Source organism: Mustela lutreola, chromosome 1, assembly GCF_030435805.1.
Source record: "Mustela lutreola isolate mMusLut2 chromosome 1, mMusLut2.pri, whole genome shotgun sequence".
Classification (NCBI taxonomy): domain Eukaryota; kingdom Metazoa; phylum Chordata; class Mammalia; order Carnivora; family Mustelidae; genus Mustela; species Mustela lutreola.
The window spans coordinates 123,116,325-123,129,782 of NC_081290.1; the positions used below are offsets into that span (position 1 = coordinate 123,116,325).

The 13,458-nt window shown below is 36.4% G+C and overlaps 1 pseudogene; it reads left to right on the forward strand.

Moving 5' to 3' along the window:
* Window positions 1-1,245: 1,245 nt before the first annotated feature.
* On the forward strand, window positions 1,246-9,743 carry LOC131824858 (protein Mis18-beta-like; annotated as a pseudogene).
* Window positions 9,744-13,458: the final 3,715 nt, after the last annotated feature.

The following is a 13,458-nucleotide window of genomic DNA, read 5'->3' on the forward strand; positions in this document are numbered from 1 at the left end:
TAGGGACATGGAAGAGAAATGTAGGATACATGAGAATATTGTCAGGTGGGTTTATATCTCGTCAAGCAAACATTTGTGAAGAATGCTAAAAAGACCATTTCAGTATAGATTTTTTTGATGGTCATGGCATTAATTAATATTTTAATCATCATATTAAATGGCAATATGGAAGCTTAGGAAGTTTGTGAATACTCACAAAGTTGGGTGAGCTAGCCAATACACTGGGTAGATTCAAATGGAATGTAGAACTGAAAATATCAAATGATATTGTAGAGACACATTAGAAAAAAATCTACATACTTAATTTTCAAGGAAAGTATATTGATTAAATATGATTGGGGTAGATTTGGCCTGATAGCAGGAAAGACAAGTTTGTATAGTTACAAAAAAATGCTTTATGCAATATTAATCTGTATTTAAAGAGAAGTCTCGATAAATAGACTTGATAAAGCAATTTGTATATATCATAAACATGCTCAAGGCAAAATTGTATGTCCTCTGTTAACTCCAGAATTCTCTCCACTTTTACTCAGTCATGCTATTTTTTGTTTCTCTCTAGTTAGTGACCCTCCCATTCATTCCCAAGCCTTGACATTTTCCTCTTCCTCAAGCCCTTCCCTCAAACCTTCCCATCTTCTCTTTACCTCCTTTTCTTCTGTCTTACTCAGGGTACATCAACTACTGTAAAAACCACACAAATGTCTGTATTAATCAGTGTAGGTATAAGCTATAATATAAAGCTCTCAAATTTCAGTGGATTAAAATAATGAGGTCACTTTTTTACCCACACAATAATTTAATGAAACTGTTTCTTGTTGGGTAGATATCCTACTTCATTATCTAAATTCTGAGCCCAATATCTCTAGCAAAATTCTAGAATTAATTATTGAGCAGAATGTTCATAGAAGGGATAATGTTTATTTATTCTAAAATTTCTAGCATTGAACAAAGTGACAAGCACTCATTCATTGATTTAACAAATATTTATTGAATGCCATCTTTATATTAGCCACTGTTCTCAACCCTGGTAAAGCTGATAAACAAGACAGAAAATATTACAGTTTTCATAGTGTTTGTATTATAGTGAGGAGAAAAGGTACTAAGCACATTATCAATGAATGAGATAATACTAGGGCTCTGGAGAAAATACAACTGAGTGATATGATGGAGAATTGTGCATGTGCAGGCTAGTTCAGATTGATAGACCCTTTTGAAAATATGAGATTTTAATTGAAACCTGTCAAGATGAAGCTGACTCTACAATGTGAGTGAGAGGACATACCAAGCAGAGGAAGGAGTGGATGCAAAGGCTTCAAGCAGCAATCAGCTTGATGTGTTCTAGTAGCTAGAAAAGGATAGAAGAGGCATTTATAGACCTAATGGGGTTGGGGTATTATAGGGCCACATAGGCTGCCTTAAGGAGTTCAGATTTTATTCTGAATGTGAATAAAAATCAGTTGAGGGGTTTCATCAAGGAGTGATATGACTTGATTTACTTTTCTCAAAGTTGGTTCTGGCTGGTGCATGGAGACTAAATTTTGAAGAGGGCTAGAGCAGAAGCAGAAAGATTAGCAGAAGCAGGGAGTTGCAATAACACAAGCAAAAGACAATGGATCTGACTGAGAATGGTAACACTGAAAATGCATAGAAATGGACAGATGCAGGCTATGTTTTAGGGTGAGCATTCACAGGACTTGATAGATTTAGATTCACCATTGAGCATCTGGATGAGTAACCAGATGATTTGAATATGCCAACTTTGAGGTACCAATTAAATATACAGATGGGATTATCAAACAGGCAGATGGATGTACTATCTGAAGTATGGGGGAAAGATCAGAACTAGAGACATCTTGTTTGGGTCATTGACCTCTATGTGAAATGGCTATAGCAATCTCTAACATCCCAATCAAATAGGTAGAAAAGGGTATTCCATGCTTTGTCTGTTTCCAAGAGAGAGGAAAGTTCCTCAGATTTATCCTTATACTCGTTGGCTAGAATTGCATCACATAGCACTGCCTAAGCCAGTCATTGGCAGTGATAAGCTCTGACCTTGGCCCAGTTCATGTTTTCTTCTGGAACCTCAGGGCTCAAACTCTGGGAATTTCCTTGCAACTTGGAGGTTAAAGGAGACCTGCTCTCTCCCAAGTCAGTCCTTACAACTTTGACCCTGAGTGGCAACAAGGAGCTTCTGGCATGGGGCAATAAAGAAGGTGGGTTGTGTCCAGGGTGGTGACTGAATCAGAAACTGGCATAGGAACAGACATCGTGCAGGTGCCCAGGGAACTGGGCTGGGACTCACTTTCTCATCCTCTTTTAGGCAGCTAGAGGAGAGGGATGGGATGGAATATAGTCATTTGGGAAACCCTATCGCTTTGGGTGTTCTGAGGCCAACAACTTCAAACAAGGGGGCTTCTTGCTATTCATTTCCCAGGGCAGAGGCTAAGGTTTTCTTCCTCTTCAACCAACCCAGGCTCCTTTGCTCTCAGCCTGGCATGCTTTGTCTTGGTGTATGCTTTGCATGGTGTAGCTTGCTCAGTGCATCCCTCTTCCATAATTCACTCAAAAGCAGATTGAACTCTCAACCATCTTTCTTTGGAGTCTAAAAAAAAATAGTGTGTTCATTTTGATATTTTTGGTATGTGTGGTTCTCTAAAGCAAGAGGCCTAGGATAGAATCCATTTTACCTGGGTTTAAGTGCAGCTTGCTGGTAACCTTACACATGCATATGTAATTACAGGCTGTGAGAAGGAACATGGAGGAAGAAGACTGAGGGCTAGCAGGGGGCATGTGTAGGAACCCTGTTTAGAGCAGTGGTGTGTGATCTATGTCAGGGGAGGCCTCTTGGAGAAAGTTTTATGTCAGCTGAGACTAGAATGGAGGCCTCTGCTGACACCTAATTTGAGCAATGTTCTCAAGCCAACTAATATATTTCATGGAAAGTAAGAGAGACTGCAACTTAGGTCTTTACAAAATGTAATCCTCATGTTCAGTTTCCTTTTATAAAAGCAGCAACTGTTCATTACAACTCAAGTAATATAGACATGTAAGGTTAAGAAAAGGATTGTTTCCCATAAATCTACCTCTCAGTAAATTTGAAATTAACAATGTGATTTAATTTTCTCCTAGATTTTTTTCTCATACATACACTAATTTTAATGTGTATATAAAATAATCACTTACTATTTTGTAATATTTCACTGCTCCAGTGTGGGGCTCTTTTTTATTTCCATTGTAACCGTCAGTTGACCAGTCACCTACTTTCCAGCTCCCAGCAGTAAGAGCCATAGGGAACTGAACATGTCCAATTTGTATTCCTTTCTATGGGGTAAATAAACTGTGGGTAATTAATTGCACCTAAAACTAAGATCCATATAGTTTCTGTGTCTTTTCTGAATTAACCTGTCTCGTGTCTGTGGACCTTCCAATAGACTGGAAATAATTGCAACTTGGTTATTGTTTTCTTCCATCATCATCATCATCATCATCATCATTTGTTTCCCCTTCATTTTCAAAATAAGAAGATGGATGGAGACCATCTTCTTTTCCTTTATATTTGAAAATACATTCAAGCCCAGTTCTGCAGGATATGGTCCACATGAAATAATGAACTCTCTCTTGGTCTTATTAGTTATTGTCTCTGTTGGTTCCAGTACTGAATTTAGAGAGTCCTAAATCTACATTCAGTTTTTGGTTTGGCCATTTATTGGTGGTGTGAACTTGGAGGGGCAACTCTACTTATCAGTGTTCTTCTTGAAACATAGAATATCAGACTTCACTCTGTTCTCCCCTTAGGGCTATTGAATGATTACATTGAGGGGTTCCTGGGGGGTGCTGTTGGTTAAGTGCCTGACTCTTTGTTTTGGCTCAGGTCGTGATCTCAGTGTCAGGCTCATGCTCAACACATAGTCTGCTTGAGATTCCCCCCGGCCCCCACTGCCCTCTGGTACTACCTCTCTCTAAAGTAAATGAATACATCTTTAAAAGCAAAAGAAAGATTACATTGAGATGAAGTATGTGGAAGATCTTTGTAAACTGTAAAGTTTGTACCAGTGCTTTCTAGGGTAAGTTTCTGTTTTAACTTTCTGCTCTTTTAATGACTAATGACTAATGAGAAATCCATAGTCTAATTCCCTAAGAAGCACGTCCTTAATCAAACAAGACAGAAGATAGAAAAGTGTGCTTATTTGAATTCCTCCAACATGAATATGCTTTCTTTTAAATATGGAAAAGTTTTACATATGTCTAGTTTTATATATAGCATCATTTGTTTTAGTATATAGCCTAAAACTTATAAATAACCACCATACAAATATTTCCCAATTTCAAACATACCTTCTGTATGGAAATTCTGATGGTAAGATAAAGAGAACCTGCATTTATAATGAGTAGGCAGCTGACTTTTTTTTATGGTTGATATAGAGTTATGGTCTATTATCTATAGTTTGTTACAAATAATGCCTAGGAAAGGTTTTAGGTGATTCATTAGGTGGTAATTTAAGTCCATGCATATTATTATTGTTAATTAATGATAATAAAAACAATCCCAATGTTGGTATAGGGAGAGGTGACATCAAGTTTGGTAGACTTTTCTGAGAAGGTTCCAAACACTCCGTAGATTTGGGGGTTTTGTTTGAGCAGCTTTCTTGACCACTTTCGTAATCCTGAAGCTGAAGCCAAGATGAGTTATTACTCATTTAATGTGTAGGCTGTTTCTTCCCCCACAACCCCTAATTGTAAATTATACAATCTCAACCTCTACAGCCAGCAATATCTGACTTTATTGCTTTCCATTTTATGAAAATTAATTACAGTTCACATTCTGACACTGAAATTAAAGAGTAAGCACTAAATCTTGTACACAACAATAGGAAATTAAGAGAACATTCTTTATTATCAAAATAACATGGTTTCTTGTTTTTCTTCTCTTAAGGCATGGGGCTGTGAGATAAAATCAGATTTAAACAAACATTGTTCCTCCTTAACTTGTGTTACTGCAACATGAAAGACAGAGTAGAACTATGATATTTTAATTAAAAAACTCCAGCTCTTCCCATTTTCTCTCGAAGGACATTGTTTTATGATAGCACTATAGACAATGAAACTCTGTCCCTGCAGACTCTTAGTAGAGACAATAAGGGACAATAAGGGACAATAGTGGACCAAATCACTGGATTCTATGAATGCCTCCAAAAGAAAAAAAAATTCTGCAAAGAAAAATATAAGTATAAATGACAAAGAGGTTGAGATGTAGGTATGGTGTAAATATGTTCCCTGTGGTTTCCCTTTGGCCACAAATTTCACAAGGACAACAATCATATATAATATCTAGCTTTATAAGCATTTTAGAGTTAGTAAAGTATTTTCAAATATAACATTTTATTTAATAATCACAATAATCCAGTAACAAAGTTATTTTATTTACTTGTTTATTTTTATTGAGGTATAGTGGACACACAAAGTTACATTAGTTTTAGATATGCAGCATGGTGATCGACAAGTCTGTGTGTCATGCTAAACTCACCACCAGTGTAGCTACTGCCTGTCACCATACAATGCTCTTACAATACCATGACTCTGTTCCCTGTGCTGTAGCTTTTATCCCCTGACTTACTCATTCCATAACTGGAAGCCTGGATCTCCCACTCCCCTTTACCCATTTTGCCCATCCTCCCACCCCCTTTTCTCTGGCAACCATCGATTTGTTCTCTGTATTTATAGGTCTGTTTCTGGTTTTTGTTTGTTTGTTCTTTTTTTTTTTTTTTTTGGATTCCATATATAAGTGAAATCACATGGTATTTAATTTTCTCTGACTTATTCCACTTGGCATAATACCTTTTAGGTTCATTCACGTTGTTACAAATGGCAAGATCTCATTCATTTTTATGGCTGGGGACTATATCTATGTATATATATAATATATCATATATCCATATATATCCATTATATGATATATTTTCATCTATCAGTGGACACTTGGGTTGCTTCCATGTCTTGGCTATCGTAAATAATGCTGCAGTAAATATAGGGATGAAATATTTTTTTGAGTTAGTGTTTTCATTTTCTTAGGGTAAATATCCAATAGTGGAATTACTGGATCACATGGTATTTCTATCTTTAATTTTTTGAGGAATCTCTTTACAGTTTTCCACAGTGGCTGCACCAATTGTCATTTCCATCAATAGTGCACAAGGGTTCCTTTTTCTCCACATTCTTGCCAACACTCTTAACTTCTTGTCTTTTGATTCTAGCCATTTTGACAGGTGTGAGGTGATATCTCATTGTGGTTTTGACTAGGATGTCCCTAGTGGTTAATGATGTTGAGCACCTTTTCATATGTCTACTGGCCATCAGAAAGTTTTTTTTTTTTTTTTTAAATATATCAAGCAGTTGTGTTTACATAATACAACTCAGTAGTTTTCAAATATGTTATGGCCACGAATCCGATAAAAAACATTATGAGAAACTCCAATATGTAAAACTCCAATATATAAAACACATAAAAGTGGGGGTGAAATGATAGAAGCTGTCAGGCACCTGTTCACTCAACTTTTCCTATTCTTAGCTACTTTTTTTTTTTTTTTTTTGAGGCACTTCTGTAGCAATCCATGGAGCATAGTTTGAAAACTGATGGCATAAAATTTAAAGTGTTCAATAAATGTTGTTCAAACAGCATTCACTGAGTCCTTCCTGTATACAACCATATAGTTATTGAGAAAGTTCTGTCCTTTTCTGTCACTGGCCCAGTCTCCTTCTGATAATAAACAGAGGGCATGTCTTTGAGAGGCTCTAAAATAAGCATGACACTGGCATCTGTTCTTGCCTTCGTAGCTAAAAACTAAAGGTGAGACCAAAAATCCTTGACAGGTTTTATTCCCACCATTATGAAGATACTACACTAGATATTTACACAATTTAGGGCAGTGCTTTTAGTGTGTGTTGAAATATATCAGTAAGGCATCTTGATACTCTTATGTTCAAAGGTATATTTATATTTACCAGCCCAAATAAGTCAATGTTAACTATATTTCATGAATCAAGTGGTGGTAACTGCAAGTTCTCTTGCAGTGTAGCTGATCATCCATGTGACTCTCCCACTGGGAAATACAATGCATTGTAATGTTTCTGAGCTGCCAGGTTTTGAGTAACAGAATTTTTTTTTCCCCTCAGCAATATTCATTGTCATTCGTCTGACATTTTGGATAAGTAGTCTGAGTCAAAGATTATGGCTAGAAACCATCAAATGACCTCAGTTCTGTCTCCATGTTGGAATTACAATAGCTACTCTCCATAAATGAGTCTATGGGTTTAAATTCATTTAATTAACCCAAGTAAATCCATTATTTTCATTTAGTGTCTGCCATGTGTCGAATGCTATGCTAGCTGCTGCAGTAGTCAGTGAACAGAAGAGGCATATACCCTGTCCTCTGTGAGTTTAGAGTCTGGTGAGGCATATACCCTGTCCTCTGTGAGTTTAGAGTCTGGTGAGGAAGCCATATAAATAAACAGACAGTTACCTGTGACTAATGTGAAAAATCCTTTGAAATAGCACAAGGTTGTAAGTTAAGATACTTTGAGGAGGGATTTAAGTCTTAGGAAATGATATTAAAGGAATTGGTGTTAGATACATGCAAAAATGGTAGGTATTGGAAAGGAACTTCTGGAATAGAGTATGGTGCTAGCTAAGTCCTTTTCTCAAAAATCAATGGAAGAACTGGATGAATCTTTCAAAAACATCCATTTAAGGACTCTAGAAATTGACCACAGATATACAACAAATTTAGAAACATTTATCCAAGAAAAACAACTCAAATTTAAGTAATAGTAGGGTTTTAGCTCTTCAGCTCTATTGGCATAGAGGTTCTACCAGTGTAGGGTATGGTGTAGGAATTACTTGAGGGGGCTGACTTGATTTGGAGCAGGTGCATGTGAATTATAAACAGTAGCAATCTCAGTGGCAATCAAGAGAATTCCAGCTTCACAGCTAGCTTGAGTTGTCATTGAGTTGGGTGGGGTAAGCAACAGACCAACACACTGGCTAGAAATTCAGTAGGGAGATCTGGGTAAATGAGGTAGCCACCGTGAGCCTTGATAAGCTCTCACATATCCCTGGTGGTTTTGAGGATGCATGCTCATAAAAGGCTATGCACATTCCTAAGAGAGAGGAGAAAAGGCCTAGTTATTGTACTGGCCCCTGGCTCAATGTGAAGCCTAGAGAATGCTCAGGGGAGACATCTGGAGACCCAGCAGAAAGCAAAAGCAGGATAAATTCACTGAACTTTGAAAGTAATTTTATCTCTTTATGAATATTTTAGTCACTGTGTCATGCCTTCCTATAATTTTTTTCCAGCTTTGTCAAGGCATAATTGACAAAAATTGTACAAAGTATATTTTCTGGACCAGTGATATTAAATAAAAAATTAACAATTGAAAGAAATTTTGGAAGTATAGGAACCTATGGAAAATAAAAAAGAAACACATCCAGGTGTTTGAAATGGAGGCATGGGCTGAAGGAAGATGGCAGCTCTCCTGTGATGGCATTGCCCATACCAAGCAAAGCTGCAGTGGGGTGACTTTTGTGATGGCTCTAAGAAGGCAACTGGAAAAATTTCTTGGACAGCTTCTATGGAGTGGGACACACAGTGGGTGAGTGGGTTCTCACTGCTTGGCCCTACAGCCCTTGGGGGTGAGGAATCGCCATCAGGCTCTCAGAAAGGCAGTCTTTGCCTATAGCACAAGAGGTACACAGTGTGCCAATGTGCACAGTGCCATACTGTGCTCGCTGAATCTGTGCAACTAGTATGGGACTCTCACGGTCCCTTAGGGCTGTGGTCTTCTCCAGAGTAACAAATAACCGGGTTTGGGAAGCTCCCTTCCTAGCTGGCGTTGAAACTTTGTTCAAAGGTGGCCCTTAACAAGTTTTTATTCTGTACTTCCTATGGGATTCCCTTTGGTTTCCATTTGTATTTCATTTGTATTCCATTTGTGTGTACCCACACCACCCTGGCTGCCTTCAGAGGTCATTTCTGCCTTTCTAAAGTCAAAATAGACTGCTATCTCTTAAAAACAAAAGCTACAGCGAATGCATCTGAGATGGATATTCACAACTGCTTTCTGCCTGAAAAGGTTGCAGAGCCTGAAAGAGAAGATAATGTTAAAACGTACTCACTTAGCCAAACTATGGAAAGAACCTAGATGTCCATCAACAGATGAATGGATCAAGAAGATGTGGTATATATACACAATGGAATACTATGCAGCCATCAAAAGAAATGAAATCTTGCCATTTGCGACAACATGGATGGAACTAGAGCGTATCATGCTTAGCGAAATAAGTCAAGCAGAGAAAGACAACTATCATATGATCTCCCTGATATGAGGAAGTGGTGATGCAACATGGAGGCTTAAGTGGGTAGGAGAAGAATAAATGAAACAAGATGAGATTGGGAAGGAGACAAACCATAAGTGACTCTTAATCTCACAAAACAAACTGAGGGTTGGTGGGGGAGGGGATTTGGGAGAAGGGGGTGGTATTATGGACATTGGGGAGGGTATGTGCTTTGGTGAGTGCTGTGAAATGTGTAAACCTGGTGATTCACACACCTGTACCCCTGGCGATAAAAATATATGTTTATAAAAAATAAAAAATTAATTAAAAAAAAAAACAAACTACTCACTTAAATTCATGGATGAAGATTCTGAAGGAAGTAACTCCTGACAGCCCAAGCCACAAAACTGATTGAGAATCAAAACTTAAGTATCAGGGTCAGGCCTTATTACTATCTTCAATAACAGGTGCTGTTTGATCAATTCTCAAGAAATATTGGCTTCAAGAATGGGTGAGAAATGTGGTTTATTATGATTACCTCTAGGCTGATTTCCTAAATGATTTGTGAAACTGTTTCTAGAAGATGAAAAACTGAGGAGCCTTCTGTCCTGGTTTTGGAGCTGTTTCCCTTAAGAACTTATTTTAGCTTGTCATTTTCATAAGTACTTATTTCTGAAAATGTTTTTACTGTAAATTTAGGTTAAGAGGCCATGTCACATGAATACTGTGTTGTAACGATGCATGCACGGTTGTTATGAAAATAGAGTTGTATGTAATGTGGAAAAAAAAAAGAAAAACATCTAAGTAACCCATGGGTCAAAGAAGAAATCACAAGGGAAATTGGGAAATAATCTGAATTGATTAAAATTGGAAACACAATTATGGTACAGCTAAAACAATATTCAGAGGAAATTTTATAGTGTTAAAAACCTATATTAGTAAAGAAGAAAGATCACAAAATATAACTTAAGGGACTAGAAAAAGAAGAGAGCCAACTAAATCCAAAACAAGTTGAAGGAAGGAAATAAAATATCTATCAAAAAATGGAAAACAGAAAAACTATATAAAAGAAATCAATGAAAAAGTTGGTTCTTTCATAAGAAAATTTTAAAAAATTGCCAAACCTTTATCAAGAAAGACTGAGCAAGCAAAAAAGAGAGAAGACTCAAGGAAATCAGGAATAAAAGAAGAGACATCACTACTATCCTCACTGAAATGAAAAAGATTGAAAGAAAATCCTATGAACATCTTTATACTAATAGATCAGAAAACTTAGTTAAAATGATCAAATTCTTAGACACAACTATCAAAAATGACATATGAAAAAATAGAAAATTTGAATAGAAAATTTGAATAATACCAAAAGTATTCCCACAAAGATAAGTCCAGGTTCAGATGGTTTCACAGATGAATTTTATCAAATAGATAAAGAATAAAGAATACCCATCATTCCCAAGCTTTTCCAGAAAATAGAGAGGTAAGGAACACTTTCCAACTCATTTTATGAATTGAGAATTATTCTGATATCAAAGATATCAGACAAAGACAGTACAAGGGAAAAAAAAAAACTATGTACCATCATAATTTGTGAATGTAGATACAAAAATTCTCAAGATAATATTAGCAAACAGAATACAGCAATGTATATAAAGGTCATATACCATGACCAAGTGGAATTTATTCCAGAAATTCAAATCAGATTTCACATCCCATAATCAACTTTAGTGTAATTTACCATAGCAATACAATAAAGGACAAAAGTGACATAATCATTTCAATTGGTGCAGAAAAAGAATTAGACAAAAGTGAATAACCATTCATGATAAAAACTCTTAACAAACTAGGAATAGAAGGGAACTTTGTCAGTCTGATAAAGGATGTTTATAAGAAGTTTACAGCTATCTCATACTTAATAATGAAAGACTGCATGCATTCCTTCTAATATCAGGAACAAAGCAAGCATGTCTGCTCTCACTACTTTTTTTCAGAATTATACTGGATAGTCTATCCAGTAAAGTCAGACAGGAAAAAAAAAAATACATAAAAGCCATCTAGATTGGGAAGGAAGAAGTAAAATGCTCTTTGTTCAGAATGACATGATCCTATATGTTGAAAATCTTATGAATACACAAAGAAACCTCTTGCATGAAAACGTGGAGTTGGTCAATTAGGACAGTTAGACAAACTGAAGGTAACACTCAAGTCTTTGCTAACCTAGCAAGCAAGAAGCAAAATTGGGCACGTGCTCTCAGTGTTCCATTTTCTTCATGGAATGGCCCTGGACAGGGGTCAGGTGGATGGAGTACAAATGGATCCTGCTGCTTCATGGACCCTTGACTCAGGAGAAAGGGGGAAAGGAGAAGGTAAAGAGTGAGGAATGGAAAGGCACTAATGTCAAAATGGCCCAAAGTGCCCCAGCGAAGGCCCGGATAAGGAGGTCTCAGAAAAGGTACAGGGAAAGTTAAGTGCCTCATTCTAGGTCCCAATAAGGACACTTCTCCATGGAAGTACCTTGGTTAGGAACAGATAGGCATATGAGCATGGCTAGCTCAGATTGGGGAACTGAGTTTTTGACTGCAGGATTGAGAAAACTGCAATGCACTGGCTGTATACTAAGTTTGGTATGAGAATGGAAGCTGCCCTCCTCGAGGCCAAAGTCTGTAATTGTTCATGGTTCAGACTAAAAGATCACATACGAGATTTTGACCTACCGTCAGAATCCTCAGAAACTACAACTAAGAAATGAGTTCAGCCAGGTTATTTAATACAAAACTCAATTATATTTCTATGTAATATTAATGAATCCTCCATAAATGAAACTAAAGAAATAATTACATTAAAAATAATATGAAGAAGAATAAAATACTTCAGGATAAATTTAATAAAAAGAGGTATAGATGTGTACATTAAAGACTGGGAAACAGCTGAGAAAAATTTTAAAAGATTTAAATAAATCATGAGCTATCCTATGTTCATGAATTGGAAGACTCAATAATGTTAAGATGGCAATTACTCCTATATTGACATACACATTCAGTGCAAAAGCTATCACAATTCCAGCAGGCCCTTTTCTGCAGGAATTGACATATTCCTGTGTAAAATTCATACATAAAATTCATATAAAAATGTAAAGACACAGAATAGCCAAAAAAATTTTGAAAGAGAACAAAGTTGGAGGACTTATGCTTTCCAATTTCAAAATTTACTACAAAGTTCAGTAATCAAAATGGTGTGGTACTGGCATAAGGATAAACCTATCAATGGAACAGATTTGAAAGTTCAGAAATAAGCCCTTATATTTATGGTCAATTAGTTTTGACAAAGGTACTAAGCCACTTAAGTGTAGGTAAGGATAAAAAATAACTGTGAAACAATTGGATACCTACATGCAAAAAAGATGAATTTAGAATCTTACCTCCCACCATATAAAAAAGAAGAATCAATTCAAACTGGATCATAGATTTAAATGTAAAAATAAAATTATAAAACTGTTAGGGGCTTCTGGGTGGCTCAGTGGGTTAAAGCCTCTGCCTTTGGCTTAGGTCATGATCTCAGTCAGAGTCCTGGAATAGAGCCCCACATGGGGCTCTCTGCTCAGCAGGAAGCCTGCTTCCTCCTCTCACTCTCTCTCTCTCTCTACCTGCCTCTCTGCCTACTTGTGATCTCTGTCTGTCAAATAAATAAATAAAAATCTTTAAAAAATTATAAAACTGTTAATGAAATCATAGGAGAATAGTTTTGTGATCTTGGGTTTGGCAGTGAGTTTTCAGATATAGCACCAAAACATAATTCATAAAAGAAAAATGTTAGTAATTGAACTTTATCATAATTAAAATCTTTTGTGCTTCAGAAGGGAACTGTTAAGAAAATGCAAAGGCAAGGCACAGGAGAGAAAATTTTTGCAAAGCATATATTTGATAAAGGACACTCATATCTGGAACATATAAATAAATTACTCTTATAACTCAATAATCAGGTGACAAAACTAAAGTAAAACAAATAGGAGCTAAATACTTGAAGTTTTTTTTCACTAAAGAAGGTATACAAGTAGCTAATAAGCACATGAAAAGATGCTCAACATCAATAGTTCTAGAAATGCAAATTAAGACTATTATGAATACCAATGTACT